The following is a 15,506-nucleotide window of genomic DNA, read 5'->3' as shown; positions in this document are numbered from 1 at the left end:
GGACAGAAGAGTTTGCCTACACGTCCCCGATCCGCAAGAACATAATGTGCTCCAAGTCGACACATATCCCATATCTGCGGTCAGGGCCAACTGCGTTCTGGATGCGGTAATAGGGAACAACACGCAAAACTCGGAGGCCATTTAGCGCCTGTCCACCACAGCCAGTCAGATCAACGGCCTCATACGCCGCATTGGCACCCGCCGCAGAGGTGTGCAGGAGGACGACTTCTGTCGGCTCAGGCAAGGTTTCCTCATTAGCATAGACTGTCTACTCCTACCCCTAATATCACCTTCGGCGGAAGCACGAGGAAGCTGTAAACAGCATTGTACAGTACGGTTCATTGTTAGAGGGAACATGATATCACATAGCCTGCGGGCTTCACGAAGCCCTGCTACCTAGATGCGGCGAGAACAGGCGGCATGAAGCGCATGCGCGGAAAGACCAGCTGCCATGCTTACTGCGCGTGCATCTTGTGCTGACAACTCCCACAAATTCTGGTCGGCAGCGCGCCGCGAAGCGCGGAGGCTACGCGATCGCATGTTCCCTTTAACAATGGACCGTACTGTACGTTCAGCATACACAGCGGCACTGGGCTTAGTCAAGCACGCCAGCACATAGCATCTCCTCCAACTTGGCATCTACAACACGCTCACAGAATTCATGGCACACAAGACCGCCCAAATCAACCGCCTCTCCCGCACCATACACGGGTGGCTCATGCTTGACCGTCTAAACGTCAGCCCCATAGGCGACGTCAACCCGACGGTTCCCATTCCGATAGGAGTCCATAGCCACCTCGTCATAAAGCCAATCCGCAAAAACATGCTACCTCGCCGCCATGATAAGCACCACCTGCTGGAAGCCCAAGCACTATATGCCATATACTTTGCCGACGAACACGCAATATACGTGGACGCTGCACGGCAAAATGCAAACACATACGTGGCCTGTGCAACCACGCCACAATCCACTCTCGTTACCACCTCCACCATACGAGCCCACTCCGCCAAAGCTCCCGGAGAAACCGCCATCGCGCTGGCCATCGCTGATCCACGCACGCGCACAGTCCTAAGCGATTCCAAAAGTGCGATCCCGCTTACTCGGGAGGCTTTATCTGCCGCCCCGCTGCAGGCATCCTTCGCGGCTGCACTCCCGACCATAAAATAAACCTGGTCTGGGTACCCGCCCACACGGGAAACTGTTGAAACGACAGACTATACCGAGGACTAAACAACCGGGTGACCGGCCCCATAGATCGAGATGCTCTTGCCGAGACTCCCCAGATCTTGGCCGAAATCACCAACGTCCACAGAGAGATGAGACGCCTATTCCCGCCTCCCCACCCCGACTTAAATCGAGCGCAAGACACCCCTCTCCGCAGGCTGCAGGCACACTCCACCCTTAGCCATTCTAGACTTTCACTCATCACAGAGGGGATACAACCCTCTCTGCCAAAATTGTTACTAGGGAGATTTCGATGGAGACGAAACGCTAAAGGCGCCCGTGTGGCGTGCGATAGTAGTGCACGTTAATGATCCCCAGGTGATCGAAATTATTCCGGTGATCTCCACTACGGCACCTATTTCTCTCTTTCCTCCTTCACTCCCACCTTCCTTTCTGCCCTTACGGCTCGGTTTAGGTGTCCACCGAGATGTGAGACAGGTACTGGGTCTTTTCCTTCCCTCAATAACCAATAACAAAGAAAGTTCCACCCAGGCGCACATCCTCTCGGGTTACGCGGGAATTCCGCCCCCTTGAACTTTACTGCCAGCGCCCTCCGAGGAGGGATGGGACCAACTGCTCAGAAGACCAGACAAGAGCATCCAACTGGCACTCGTTTCATGGGCCTAGGAAGTCGCCCCCACCTGGGGGGTACACCAAGCCCACCTGCCCTAAATCCCGCCATTCTACGGCAATAAAGTTGTTTCTTTCTCTCTCGCGACAACGCCAGCAACACCGCCACTTACGTTTCTGTGAGGCGAGCTCCTTAATGCACAGTACTAGACATCAGTACTCCGCCGTGAAGTAATTAGGAAAGGAACTACAGGGACGCCCGCGTTGTCACAGAGGCAAAACGCAAATGCCGCCATGGTGCTGTTCAGTGTTAGTGAACTTTAAATATTCTTAGGTAGTCGAAATCGTTCCGAAATCGTTCCGAAGAGCACAAGTTTCACACTCTCTGCTTTCACTCAAAGTTTCCTCTATTTCCTCCCGGCATGGTTGAGGTGTCCACCGCGAAGTAAGAATGTTAGTGCGCATTTGTTTTCCTCAAAACCTACTTTCAAGGTTTCAACTTACACATATCACAACGCAGTGCGGCGCTACGAATCAGGCGTGTGTCTGTCGTCTTGCACAACGATTTGCGGACTCTCTTTGTACTGCGGTTGTTCGTGACGCTTACTCAATCCCCGCGGGGGCGGCCAGGTTTCCATCGAGGCGAAAAAAAGGGCACTATGCTGGACGATATCAGCGCGCGTTTAATTACCTGAGGTGGTAGAAATTTATCAGACTCCTTCTAGTACGGCGCCTCTTTTTTGTCATACTTTCACTCCATCCTTCATCTCATGGCGCGAATTTGCTGCCTGCCGAGAACTGTGGCAATTAGTGCGCCTATACGTTCAACAAAAAAAATTGGCAGACGCCTGATGTTGATATCCGGTACGCATATGTCATGAACGTACGCCTCAAGGATCAACTACATAAGACGGAAACACGCCGGGTAGGAATAGGACTATCGTCGGTCCAACTCACGAGCAAAGCGGCAAACAGTTAGTACCTGAAACCAATGGCGCCTATAGACAGCCATGACTTTGTGGTTTGTGCGCTTTCACGGAGGCACCTGCCCGCTGCCTGCGAATTCACGCTAAGGGATTAAACACGATGTCATTGCAAACGGTCAACGCAATAGGCTGGAGAGCTTCGTGCAAGGATTGCGTGCCATTTTACTCTAAAGCGTTTTCCGATAATATCAACAACAGAAAGGTAATCCACAAAAGAGAAATTTAGCACGAACACAAAGAAGTCCACTAAACCAAGACTTATAAACTAAGTCAAAAACAGAAACAAAGGAATAATTTCCTGAATAGAGAGGCAGAAAATGCCATATCTGGAAGGAAGCGCTGCCTGTATTTGTACATAGTGTATACTGCCGCCTTATCCCTATCCTTTCTTCTGTCGCTCCCTCCCTTTTCCTTCCCCGTGTCCTCTCCCTGTCCTTTTATTCCCGCTAGCCGCAGCTCAGGTGCTTCAGGTTTCGATGGCAGATGCCGTGCCTAGCAACGTCTGTTCCTTCAATTTATTTTCCTATTACCAATAAATGGTCACTAACAACAACAATAATCAAGAGGTGGTTTCCTCATTTTCTAGGCCAGGTGACGTCGCCTTAGAAGAGAAACTAAGCATGAAAAGCAGACTATATTTGTGTACCCTGCTCAAAGAGAGTAGTAAATGTTATACAGGGCGTGCCAGCTAACTTGGACCAAGATTTATAAAAAATTCAAGCGTTCTTCAGAACTGCAATCACGTGGACGTTGTTAAGGTTTATCTAAAGTTACACTACCACTTTTTTCGCTCGACCTATTTAATAATTTGTAGAGATAAATATATTAACTTTTTAAATATTGACACATGCCTTCATTAGAAGATGAGGAAGAACGCAACGGGCCATTGGAGAACGACGAAGTGACTCTGCTCCGTCTCGTGCTGACCTGACTGGCTGCCGGTGTTCCTCGGCGCAGGAGACTTCTTTGTAACGTTACGTTACAAATCTGGTGGAGGCAGTGCTGGGTACGCTTCCAGCGCATAATCTACCTCTCACTACGGAGCTTACTCCGGTACATCAGCGCCTCGGCCGCCGCCTACGTGGAGAGCCCCCGGAATTTGGACCCCTTCCGGCCGCTACCAGGTCGACGCAGCCTCGAGCCCCTGTAACACCTGCGGCAATGACATCTGAGAGTAGGCTTCCCGCAAACATCCTCTGCCAATAGCCGCGAACACCACCGTCTTTTCATGGAGACGTGTTCGAGGACGCCGAGGACTGGCTTGAGGCCTTCGAGCGTGTGGCACGTTATAACGGGCGGACCGATGAGCGTAAGCTCCACAACGTCTACTTTGCTCTTGAAGAGTCGGCGCGGGCATGGTTTGAAAACCATGAGGCTTCCTTTCCATCCTGGGAAGCCTTCTGTTGTGACTTGAAGACCACTTTTCCAAGCGCCGACCGCCGGGAGCGAGCAGAAGCTGCGCTGCACTCGCGCAACCAGCGCCAAAACGAGAGCGTGCGCATGTTTTATGAGGACATGACGCGTCTTTTCAAGCGCGCAGACCCACAGATGCCAGAAGACAAGAAGCTGCGCCACCTGATGCGAGGCGTGAAGCAAGAACTTTTCGCAGGACTAGTGCGCAGCCCACCGCGCACTGTTGCGGAGTTCCTCAGTGAGGCTACCACCATGGAGACGACGCTGCAACACCGGGCTCGTCAATACAATCGCGACGTGAACATCATTGGGTCCGACGCACTACCTATGCAGGGCGGAAGCGATATGGATGCACTACGCAACCTCGTCCGTTCTGTCGTGCGAGAAGAACTGCAAGCACTCCGGATGCCTTGCAACACGCCGTCTTTTCCATCACTAGCTGAAGTCGTCCGGGACGAGGTGCGTATGGCAGCTGAGCGAGTTCCTGACGTTTCCTACCAGCTCGACGCGAGGCCCACCTACGCGTCCGTCCTACGTAGGGCTCCCACGCAAGACCACAGTATCAATACCGCAGCTCCAGCAATGGAGCCGCAGGGTCCTCCTCGCTACACCCCTGCGCCAACCTATCTGCGCCCCCGTAAGAGTCAAGTATGGCGGGCCCGCGACCGTCGGCCCCTCTGCTTCCATTGCGGTGAAGCAGGTCACCTCTACCGGGCGTGCCCGTACCGCCGCGTCGGCCTGCGGGGTTTCGCACCGGACGACCCCTGCCCTCAAAATGGCGAGCGGCCAACTGAAATCGCAAGCCACCTTGCTGCGCAACATCATCCTGTTACGTCCGGCTACCAAGAGCGTCGGTCTACGTCCCCATCGAGTTACCGTTCCTCAAGTCCGAGCTATCCCCGACGCCGACGCTCTCCCAGCCCTCGCCGGGAAAACTAATGTCAGCGGCCTTCGGAGGCAGGGTCGCTGATGTCGCGAAATGTGAAGATCCTCCGTCCTCGTCACGCCGACTCGACGAGATTTCGCTGGGGTCAGGTAGCAACAGCATCCGACGGGCTACATTCGACCGATACGACGACATTCCGCTTGGGACAGGTGGCGACAGCATCCGACAGACTACCTCCGATTTGCGCGTAAAGGTTGATGGAGCCGATGTAACGGCGTTATTGGCACCGGTGCAGATTACTCGGTAATGAGCCACGGCCTCGCCCGCGAATTGAAGAAAGTTTTGACGCACTGGTCCGGCCCGAAAATTCGCACGGCGGGGAGTCACTTGATTACCCCTGTAGGCAAGTGCACAGCGCGTGTCGGCATCCGGGGTTTTGTGTGTGTCGGAGAATTCGTCGTACTTCGCGAGTGTTCGAAAGACTTGATCCTTGGTCTAGACATCCTGCAGACTAACGGCGCTGTCATTGACCTGAAAGAAGCGCGTGTGACGTTCTCGACGAAACGGGCCGTGGAGCGCATTGAAATCGAGGATCCGGAACACAACGTTCTGCGTATTGTCGACGATGACGTGAGGGTGCCAGCATGGTCTAGTGTGCTTGTTCTTGTGCGTCATGACTTGTTTCACGACTACGAGGGCATCGCGGATGGGCGCCTCCCGCTACTTCTCGAGAAGGAGATAGCCGTTGCTCGAGGACTCGTTCAACTCCATAACGGTTGTGCTACTGTCCTCCTGATGAATTTTGCTAAGGAGATGCGGCACCTCGCCAAGGAAACGGCTGTTGCCTTCCTTCACGACGTTACTGCCTCGCCTCGTTTATGCACCGCCGGGGCCAACCCTCAAGAGGAGGCTACATCTTGCCGTCTCCTTCAAGCCGTTAAAATTAGCCCGGACTTGACGCCCGATCAAAGGAATCTTCTTTCGGCTCTTCTGACTGATTTTGCAGACTGCTTCGCCACTGGCTCCAAGGTCGGTCGTACTCCTGTCGCCAAGCACCGCATCATAACCGATGAGGCCACGTTACCGGTATGCCAACGCCCGTACCGGGTTTCTCCTAAGGAACGTGAAGCCATTCAAACGCAAGTGAATGAGATGCTTGCGGACGACGTAATCCAGCCTTCGACGAGCCCATGGGCGTCGCCAGTAGTCCTCGTGAAGAAGAAAGATGGCACCCTGAGATTCTGTGTCGATTACCGGAAACTAAACAACGTGACCAAAAAGGACGTCTATCCGCTCCCCAGGATTGATGATGCCCTCGACCGTCTACGCGATGCCAGGTACTTCTCCTCATTAGACCTCAAAAGCGGATACTGGCAAATCGAGGTGGATCAGAGAGACCGAGAGAAGACTGCATTTTTGACGCCCGACGGCCTATACGAGTTTAAGGTGCTTCCGTTTGGTCTTTGCTCTGCGCCGGCCACGTTCCAACGTATGATGGACACGGTTTTATCAGGTCTGAAGTGGCAGTCGTGCTTAGTGTACTTAGATGATGTCGTGGTTTTCTCGCCTACTTTCGAGCAACGCCTGGACCGGTTGCGCATTGTGCTTCAAGCACTCAAAGGCGCACAATTAACGATCAAGCCGGAGAATTGCCATTTCGCTTTCAAAGAACTTCGCTTTCTCGGCCATGTTGTCAGTGCACAGGGCGTTCTCCCTGATCCCGACAAGACTACCGCAGTGTCAAGTTTTCCACGTCCCAGCGATAAAAAGGCACTTCGGCGATTTCTGGGCCTTTGCTCTTACTACCGACGCTTCGTCCAAGATTTCTCCAAGATAGCTGAACCATTGACAGCACTAACCAGAGAAGACATACCCTTCCTGTGGGGAGGCGATCAAGAACAAGCTTTCCAGGAGCTCCGAAGCCGCCTCCACAGGCCCCCCATACTCGCCCATTTCGATGAAAACGCAGCAACTGACGTCCACACTGATGCCAGCAACGTTGGCCTTGGGGCTGTACTTATCCAGTGGCAAGATGGCGTAGAACGAGTTATAGCTTACGCGAGTCGAACACTATCCCGATCGGAGGCGAACTATTCAACGACCGAGAAGGAGTGTCTTGCGGTAATCTGGGCCATAAGCAAGTTTCGACCATACCTGTATGGACGATCCTTCCGTATTGTCAGCGACCATCATTCGCTGTGCTGGCTGGCCAGCCTCAAAGACCCGTCTGGACGCTTGGCTCGATGGAGCCTTCGTCTTCAAGAGTATGATGTTACCGTTGTTTATAAGTCGGGACTTAAACACCTAGACGCAGATTGCTTATCACGCGCGCCCTTAGACTCCGCTGCAGTGGAAAACGCCGACGATTTTCCCTTCATTGGGGCCATTACTCGATCCCATATGGCTGACCTTCAACGCAAGGACCAGGAGCTGGCGCCGCTCATCGAGTATCTAGAAGGCCGCGGTGGTCGGGTACCGCCTGTTTTTCGTCGTGGCTTGCAGTCATACACTTTACGAAGTGGGGTTCTCTACAAGCGCAATTTTGAAAGATCACAAGAGACATTCCTGCTCGTAGTACCTATGAACCTACGGCCTGACATCTTGAGCGCTTGTCACGACGAACCATCCGCCGGACACTTGGGAGTTAGTCGCACGTTTGCCAGAATTCGGGCGAAGTATTATTGGCCGAAATTATTACCTTCAGTACGATCCTATGTTAAAACCTGCCGTGACTGTCAACGTCGAAAATCTCACCCCCCCCTGAAACCAGCCGGATTTCTTCAACCTATTGCTCCACCGAAAACTCCTTTCCAACAAGTGGGAATGGATCTTCTTGGCCCTTTTCCAAAGTCAACTAATGGAAAGCGTTGGATTGTTGTCGCGACGGATTACCTGGCCCGGTATTCTGAGACCGCGTCGCTCACAAATGGAACTGCCACCGAAGTCGCCGCATTCTTTGTTCACGACATCGTATTGCGCCATGGCGCCCCGGCTATTATTATTACCGACCGTGGGGCAGCTTTTACGGCCCGCCTGACTAAGGCAGTGCTGAATCTTACACACACTAGCCATAGACGGGCCACGGCGTACCACCCGCAGACTAACGGCCTGGTGGAACGGCTAAACAGAACTCTGGCCGACATGCTGTCCATGTACGTGGATATAGAGCATAAGACCTGGGATCAAATTCTCCCATACGCCATGTTCGCATACAATACGGCACTTCAAGAGACGACGCGGATTACTCCCTTCGAGCTTGTCTTCGGCCGCCGAGTGACCACTCCCCTGGATACGATGTTGCCCGTATACCCCGACTGCGAAAGTGAACTTGATATGGACGTCGCTAGTTTTGCTCAGCGTGCAGAACAAGCGCGGCAGCTGGCATGGCAGCGCATATACCTACAACAGCAACTAGACGCTGATCGCTACAACCAGGGACAGCGCTTCGTTTCCTATAAGCCTGGAGACTATGTATGGATTTGGACACCCGTTCGCCATCGCGGACTGTCTGAAAAATTACTGCGCCGGTACTTCGGCCCATACCGTGTCCTCTGCCGCATCAGTGACGTTACTTACGAAGTAGAGTCTGCCACCCGAGACCCCTCAAGCCGCAGACGACGCAAGCTCACTGACGTTGTACACGTCGTCCGAATGAAACCCTACCACGGCCGCCCTGCTGACCGATCTGGAGACGGATAGTGCCCCGTTTTGTGTTGTGCTCCTCCTGTACCAACCTAGCCCACTATCTGTCAGCCCGTAGCTCACCAGTATGCTCCTAGTCGGCCGCATCGAGGCGATGCTGCAAACAAGGGGGGCAATGACACATGCCTTCCTTAGAAGATGAGGAAGAACGCAACGGGCCATTGGAGAACGACGAAGTGACTGCTCCGTCTCGTGCTGACCTGACTGGCTGCCGGTGTTCCTCGGCGCAGGAGACTTCTTTGTAACGTTACGTTACAATATAGCTTGAAACGTTTAGGCGTCAACAGGAAAGTTCTGATGCTCCACAAATATTGTCCAAAGCAGCCACTGCCAATGAGTTAGACTTAGTGTGGCAGTTTTTATTCGGGAAAACCGAAAGACCGCGGAGTTTAAAAAATACCATGTGACAGCGCGCTCCGTGCGCCTCTCAGCGCTCTCATTCGTGCTTTGTAAAACACATAACTGGCTTCGCGCCTTTCATGCTGCCCAAGACAGAGCTTCGCGCTGTGCTTGGTTCCAAGATAAGCGCCAATGGGTACGGGCGGCAGTTGAATGAAATCGCGGCTCCTGTTTCTGCAGCGATAATTGCGCTCTCACGTTAGCAGAATGCATGCGGAGGATCGATGACAATCTCATGAGTTTGAATTTGGGAGCAAGATCCCAACAAGAAAAGACGCATATAACAAGCCTGATAATGTCGTATGAATTACGATAAAGAACAGGGGCCGCGCTCTCTTTCAACTGCCGCCCGAATCCTCTGGCGCGTATCTTGGAACAAAGCGCGACGCGGAGCCCTGCTTTGAGCACGAAAGGTGTGAAGCGAGTGATGTTTTTTGGCAAACCACGGATGAGAGCGCTGTAATCGCGGCGTGACGGAGCGCGCTGTCACGTGGTATTTTTTAAACTCCGCGGGCTTTCATTTTCCCCGAAAAAAAAAAAATCTCTGCCTCTCCCGTAACCGAGAGTAGAGTAAGCATGAAATGTTTACGGGCAGAACACATTGGTTGTAGATGATACTAGTCAAAATCTTGAAATGGGTCTAGTGTTCAACACACCACACCACACCACACCAAACCACACACTTCTTGTTGCATCGAAGCGATCGCCTGCAATAGTGCGGGTTTAGGTAGGCAGCCGCGAACCGTGGCGGCCTTGTCTCTTTCGGGAGCGGCCGCATAATCATGGCGTTGTCGGCAGGGGCGAGCAGTCTTCTGCTGTGGCGTACCACTCGCAAAGCGATCGCTTTCCGCAAGACGCTTCCTAACTCTCCTTTCATCAGGCTCCATTGCTTGGCTTAAGCAGCTGCGACGGTGGCGGCATTGAAGTGCAGGACGATGCAGAAGCATACGCCGACACGACGATGCAGAAGCATACGCCGACACGACGATGCAGAAGCATACGCCGACACGACGAGACGCAGGCCTGACAAGAATGTACAGGGTCTGTTCTGAAAGTAGTAGGACTGGTTTTTTCCTGGGCAAACGGGCGGACGAGAGGTGCTCTGCGCGTGCAGGATCGTTGAAGGGGATATTGGGAATGCTGGGGAAAATCGGCAGTCGGCTCTCGGCCGTTGAAGAGAGGAGGTCGCTTGTACTGTGAACCCCTGTCGAAACGTCTCGTCACGCAGAATCGTCGAGCGTTTACTGGATCAGCGATACGCGATCAAATTTTGAGTAAATCTTCGTAAAACGGGCAAAGAGACTCACAGCGTGATTAAGGAGGCCTACGGTGACGCTTCCATGGGTAGATCAGGGGTTTTTTGAGTGGCAAAAGCTTTTCCGAGAAGGTAAGGAAAGAGTGGAGGAAGACGACCGCTCCAGACCAGCAAGACCAACGAAAATGTGTAGCGAGTGAAACATTTACTTAACAGTGATCGTAGAATGAGTATCAGAATGATTGCTGATGACTTGAGCATACCTCAAACCCAAATTTTTGAGATCGTGACAGAAAACTTACCCATGAGGAACGCGTGCGCGAAGTTGGTGCCGGAAGTGTTGTCAGAGGAGGAAAAGGCCAACCGGTAGGATCATCTTCATCATGTGAATGAGGACCCCGATTTTTTGCCCAGCACAAGGCGGCAACGCTGCCTCAGCCCCCCTACAGCCTCGACTTGGCCCCGCCAGACCTTTTTTCTATTCCCGAGAATAAAATTGACGCTCGAGGGGAAACATCACGGATCGGTAGAGGTGGTTCAACAGGCCGTGACGAGGGAGCTAAACAGCATTCCGGTCCAGGCGTTGCTGGAGGCGTACGAAAACTGTAAAACTCATTGGCGGCAGCGTGTAGGTGCGGAAGGGGTCTACCTTGAAAAATTGTAATCGTTTGTACTATTCTCTTGAACCAGTTTTGTTTTAAAAAATGAGTCCTACAACTTTCAGAACAGACCATGTATATGCAGCGCGTTCGAATACTCCGCGAGCGTATGTGCCTGCCAAAGGGGGAAACGTCATGATCTCAAGGCCCAGCGGACGGTCTTTTACATGCGTGAGTGTGGGACCGCAGGGCCATCCTTGGGGACGGCGCGGCGCGAAGCAGTTTTTTTGCCCAAAGCTCCTCTCGCCCTGGAGCTCCCCTTTTGCTCTCGCGGCCCTCTCTCAAAGCCCCTAAGAGATCACGCATGAGTCTCGTTAAATCTCGTACGGTGCCCGGATGTTTTCGTTTCAGTGCCCGGATGAGTGGAATTCAGTGCCCGGATGTTGGCTCTCGGTCTCGGCGTGACGTCACCACACTGCCGACAACGGGAGCTAAAAGCATTTCATGCTTAAAACGTGCACGCTAAGTCTATCTCATTCGAAATTCCTTGGTTGGACAATATTTCTGGAGCTCCACAACTTTCCCATTGATGCCTGAACGTTTAATCTATATTTAAAAAGTTAATTTATTTATCTCGACTAATTATTCAAGCAGGACCAGCAAAAAAAGGGTACTGTAACTATAGATAAACCATAACAACATCCCCGCGATTTCAATACTGAACAACACTTAGTTTTTTTTATACACCTTGGTCCAAGTTAGCTTGGACATCTTGTACATACCCACCGAGAGCGACGCACTATCTTGCCCGGAGAGCCGTTTTTGCGCAAAGTCTGCGGGCGCCCAAATTATCGAAGAAGTGCCCTACGGGTCGCGTTCGAACTTAGGGGTGATCTAGAACCGAATCGCTAGTTGGAACTTTTGTCAGGCATAGGTCAGGAGTAGAACTGTCAACCAACAGATACACGGTCGTCTAAGGGAGCCGGTCGGCATTGCCAGTCGGGGTCCTTTTCGCTGAGATATGCGGGCCCGGAAGTACCCAAGACGCTTTGCCGACATAATGCTATCACGTTCTCAGCACGTAATGTGAACAATTGGTCATTACCTTCCTGCTAGAAGTTATCACAAACGAAAGGACGACAGGAAAGAGAGAGTTTTCACTGTTCCCTGAAACGTCATTTCGAGCCCGAGATTGTTCCACGGTAGCTTGATGTGTAATGCAAAAATATTTACGCTAACTACCCATTTGTTAGAATTTAAGTATACTTTGGACAGATTAATTGCGTATTTACGAAAGTACACTTTAAATATATTGCCAACACCAAAATGCGATTTCCCGAAACTCGATTTCCTAAGCATTACATTGTTCAACGGCAGCTTAAAGTGTACTGCAAATATGATAATGCGGGCTGCCAATTTGCAAGGAGATAAGTATTCTTTGGGCGAATTAATACATTGACAACATGCAAATGCGATTTCCCGAAACGTGATTTCGAGCCTCGACTGTTCAGTGGCAGCTAGAAGTGTGCGGCAAATAAGTTTAAACTGACCGCCTGCTTGTTAGAATTGAAGTATAATTCGGATGAACTAATTTAACATTCACGAAAGTACACTTTTCATACATTTACAAGATGCTAAAACTCCGTACATATCTTTTCACGTATTTGAAAAGTTCTCGAAGTATCCTTTAAGTGAGGTATTTTTGGTATATTTTAAAAATATATTGTGACTTCCAAGCTTGAAAATTTATGAACGCATTTCCTACATATTTTTAGTGCATTCATGAATACAAGGTGTCTAAAATACAATTGAAATGGCCCATCGCATTTTTCAAGCGTATTAGTTTTCGCTTAGGGAGGCCTCTAAGCACCGAAAAGATGTCCGCTTCTGTAGGAGTGCCCTTCTCAAGGACGTATTCAGTAGATTGCCACGTTGAGATCTTTTGCTATGCCCCAAACTAAAAGGTGGACTCGTATTTTTCTGTATGGTCACTGCTTTTCTGTATGGTCAGACAAAACTATTCGAAGTCCAGATATCAGTTTATCAAGTTTTTTTTAACGTCGTGGCTTACCTCAGTAGTTCTATCCGCTACAATAATGGGTGAAACACGTATATTAGTATTTACGCTTCCATTCTGTGATATATAGCGCCTACAGGTTAAACCAAGCATATTTTCACAAATATTTCATCAGAGGAAGCCTTTAGAAATTTTATAGTTTAATGGAATATAGTTACTCTTGCTGTGACCGTTCCTCCCGCTAATTCAGCTACGCCTTTTGCGAGCGACCCCTACATTTGAGACACTTTATCGCCTCGGATCTGTCTAGTTAGTGCATAGTACTTATGATGATGAAAGTACATGAAATAGCGTTGCATGTTGTGCTCCCTCTGGGCACACATATTCTGATGGGAGTTTAAACACAGCATCATGTACCGAAATTCCACGAAGAAATGCAACGGTTGCCATCAAGGCTGAAAACATCGCCTGATATCTTCAACTTTTCGCTTCGTTGGAGCTTTCGATATGTTAGAATGCGCAAGAAAAATAAAGTAAAATAAGACTAGCCAGCCCGCGCCGCCGGTTAGAACAACGAGCAGCGATACTCCAACACTGAGCGTCCACTGCGAAAAGCCTAGTTTCCTAGTACAACAAGGTCTATAGAAATAATTGAAATTGATGTCGCAGAGAGGAAACGCAACTTTGAGCGGGCTCTCACCGAGTGACATTAGGTATAGTGGCATGTCCTAGTATTGTAAGGTCTGGATTCAGATGAAAAATTTCATTATTAGCGCTGAGCATTTCCCTCGCACAGAAGTCCAGTGGACTTTACGCATTTGGCCCCGCTAGTTGGGGCTGTGGCGGGAAGCTTACTATTATAAACATAGCTTGCAGTAGAGAGTCAGAAGTGATGAGTAGAAACAGGCTAAAGAGATTTAAAACTCACCACAAAAAGAGAGTGTAGCATGCGGTATGTGATATTTGAAGTGGCGAAGCGGTTAGTGGGCTTTCAGGCTTAAAACTAGTATTATGGGAATAGAGGGCCATTCCTCAAACCATACTACGCCTCCATTGGAATGCTTGCATGCATCTGCGATTATTGGTAGTCTCTGAATGAGCTGAAGGTAACAACGAAAGATATGGGGCCAGCTTATTTTTGTCCTTCTCAACATGTTTCAACGCTGGTCTGCCATTCCTGATCTTGGTTTTGCTACTGTTGCTAATATATAACCTCCATGAACTAAAGGCGCCGCTATTTTACGTGCAGAATTCTCTGACCTTAGTTCTTCTCGCTCATTGAGTTGCAATTTTGCTGTTACTGAAACTGTTTAACACGTTAAAAAAAAGGCGTGAGCGTAAGAGAGCGGTTTGGAGAATGAGGGAAAAAATCTTTCATAGTGTTGCTGGCAGTGAGGAAGTCCATTGCTGGCAAGGAAATAAATAAATGGTAGATTTAAATCTTTTGTCCTCGTTTCGATGAGGGGAAACAATTTGGGAAGGGTTGCAGGCAACCATACTCTCCGCATCACCATAAACAAAAAAGAAATCACGCTGCCCTACCGGCCTGCTCAGATAGGCATGCCGAGTGCGCTATGCGAGGCTCACCATCAGCGTCTTAAGATTCCTCGTTAGTCTTGTCTTCAGAATGCAGTAGCGGGCACATGAACGAAACAGTAATGCTGCTGCAGCGCCCCTGCTGGCGGATAATGGGTCCGTTCTCTGATTACCTGTGCCCTCTGCACTGGGAAGTGCCTCTCTCACGCCTTTTCTTATTAACGCAATGCTTTCGCATAGTGCGAGAAGAAAGTAAGTATTGAGACACCGCCAGAGATAAAATGGAAGGCATTGCGCTTCAGTTCTCACGTGTACGTATAACAAAAAGCTTACGATGAGGAACCGGCTGTTGTTAAATGGTCAACATCTGGAAAGAGATCGAATACGAGTGAAGAAAAAAATCCAGCCTCGTACGGACCATTTGCGTAAATCTCTGCTACCCTGATACACGAATGATTTAAGGCCCTTTCTACAGAATGTCATTTCACTCTACTGGGACACTTACGCTGCTGCACGAAGTTTTTGAACGGCATTCGACTCAGACGACATTCGATTCGATGGAGAACCGGGGACACAATCCCGAATTTTGAATGCCTTCCAAATACGGACACAGGCCCCACCGACCAATAGGCTTCGCCGTCGCTTTGCCCGGCCAACAGCGGCGCAGCGCGACTGCTTGAGCTCTGTGGCTCCTAAGATCCACTGCTTGTTTATAATTTACCTCCCACACTCGTTAAAGGAGGGTTTGAAGATAAAAGTACACCATGAGCATTTTTTTTTCAATTCAAAACTTTATTTCCAACGACTCGTTGGGGGTCATGAGGCAAAAAAGCTGCCATTGGCAGCTTGAGGGTGCCTGATGCCCGTACAAGGCACCAGCATATAGCCAACACAAAATCTGAACACTTTCACATAAAT

The sequence above is a fragment of the Amblyomma mixtum genome, chromosome 2, assembly GCF_055824585.1.
Source record: "Amblyomma mixtum isolate Tamu chromosome 2, ASM5582458v1, whole genome shotgun sequence".
Taxonomy (NCBI): Eukaryota; Metazoa; Arthropoda; class Arachnida; order Ixodida; family Ixodidae; genus Amblyomma; species Amblyomma mixtum.
The sequence above is the reverse complement of the archived record's forward strand: the minus strand, read 5'-3'. Positions refer to the sequence as shown.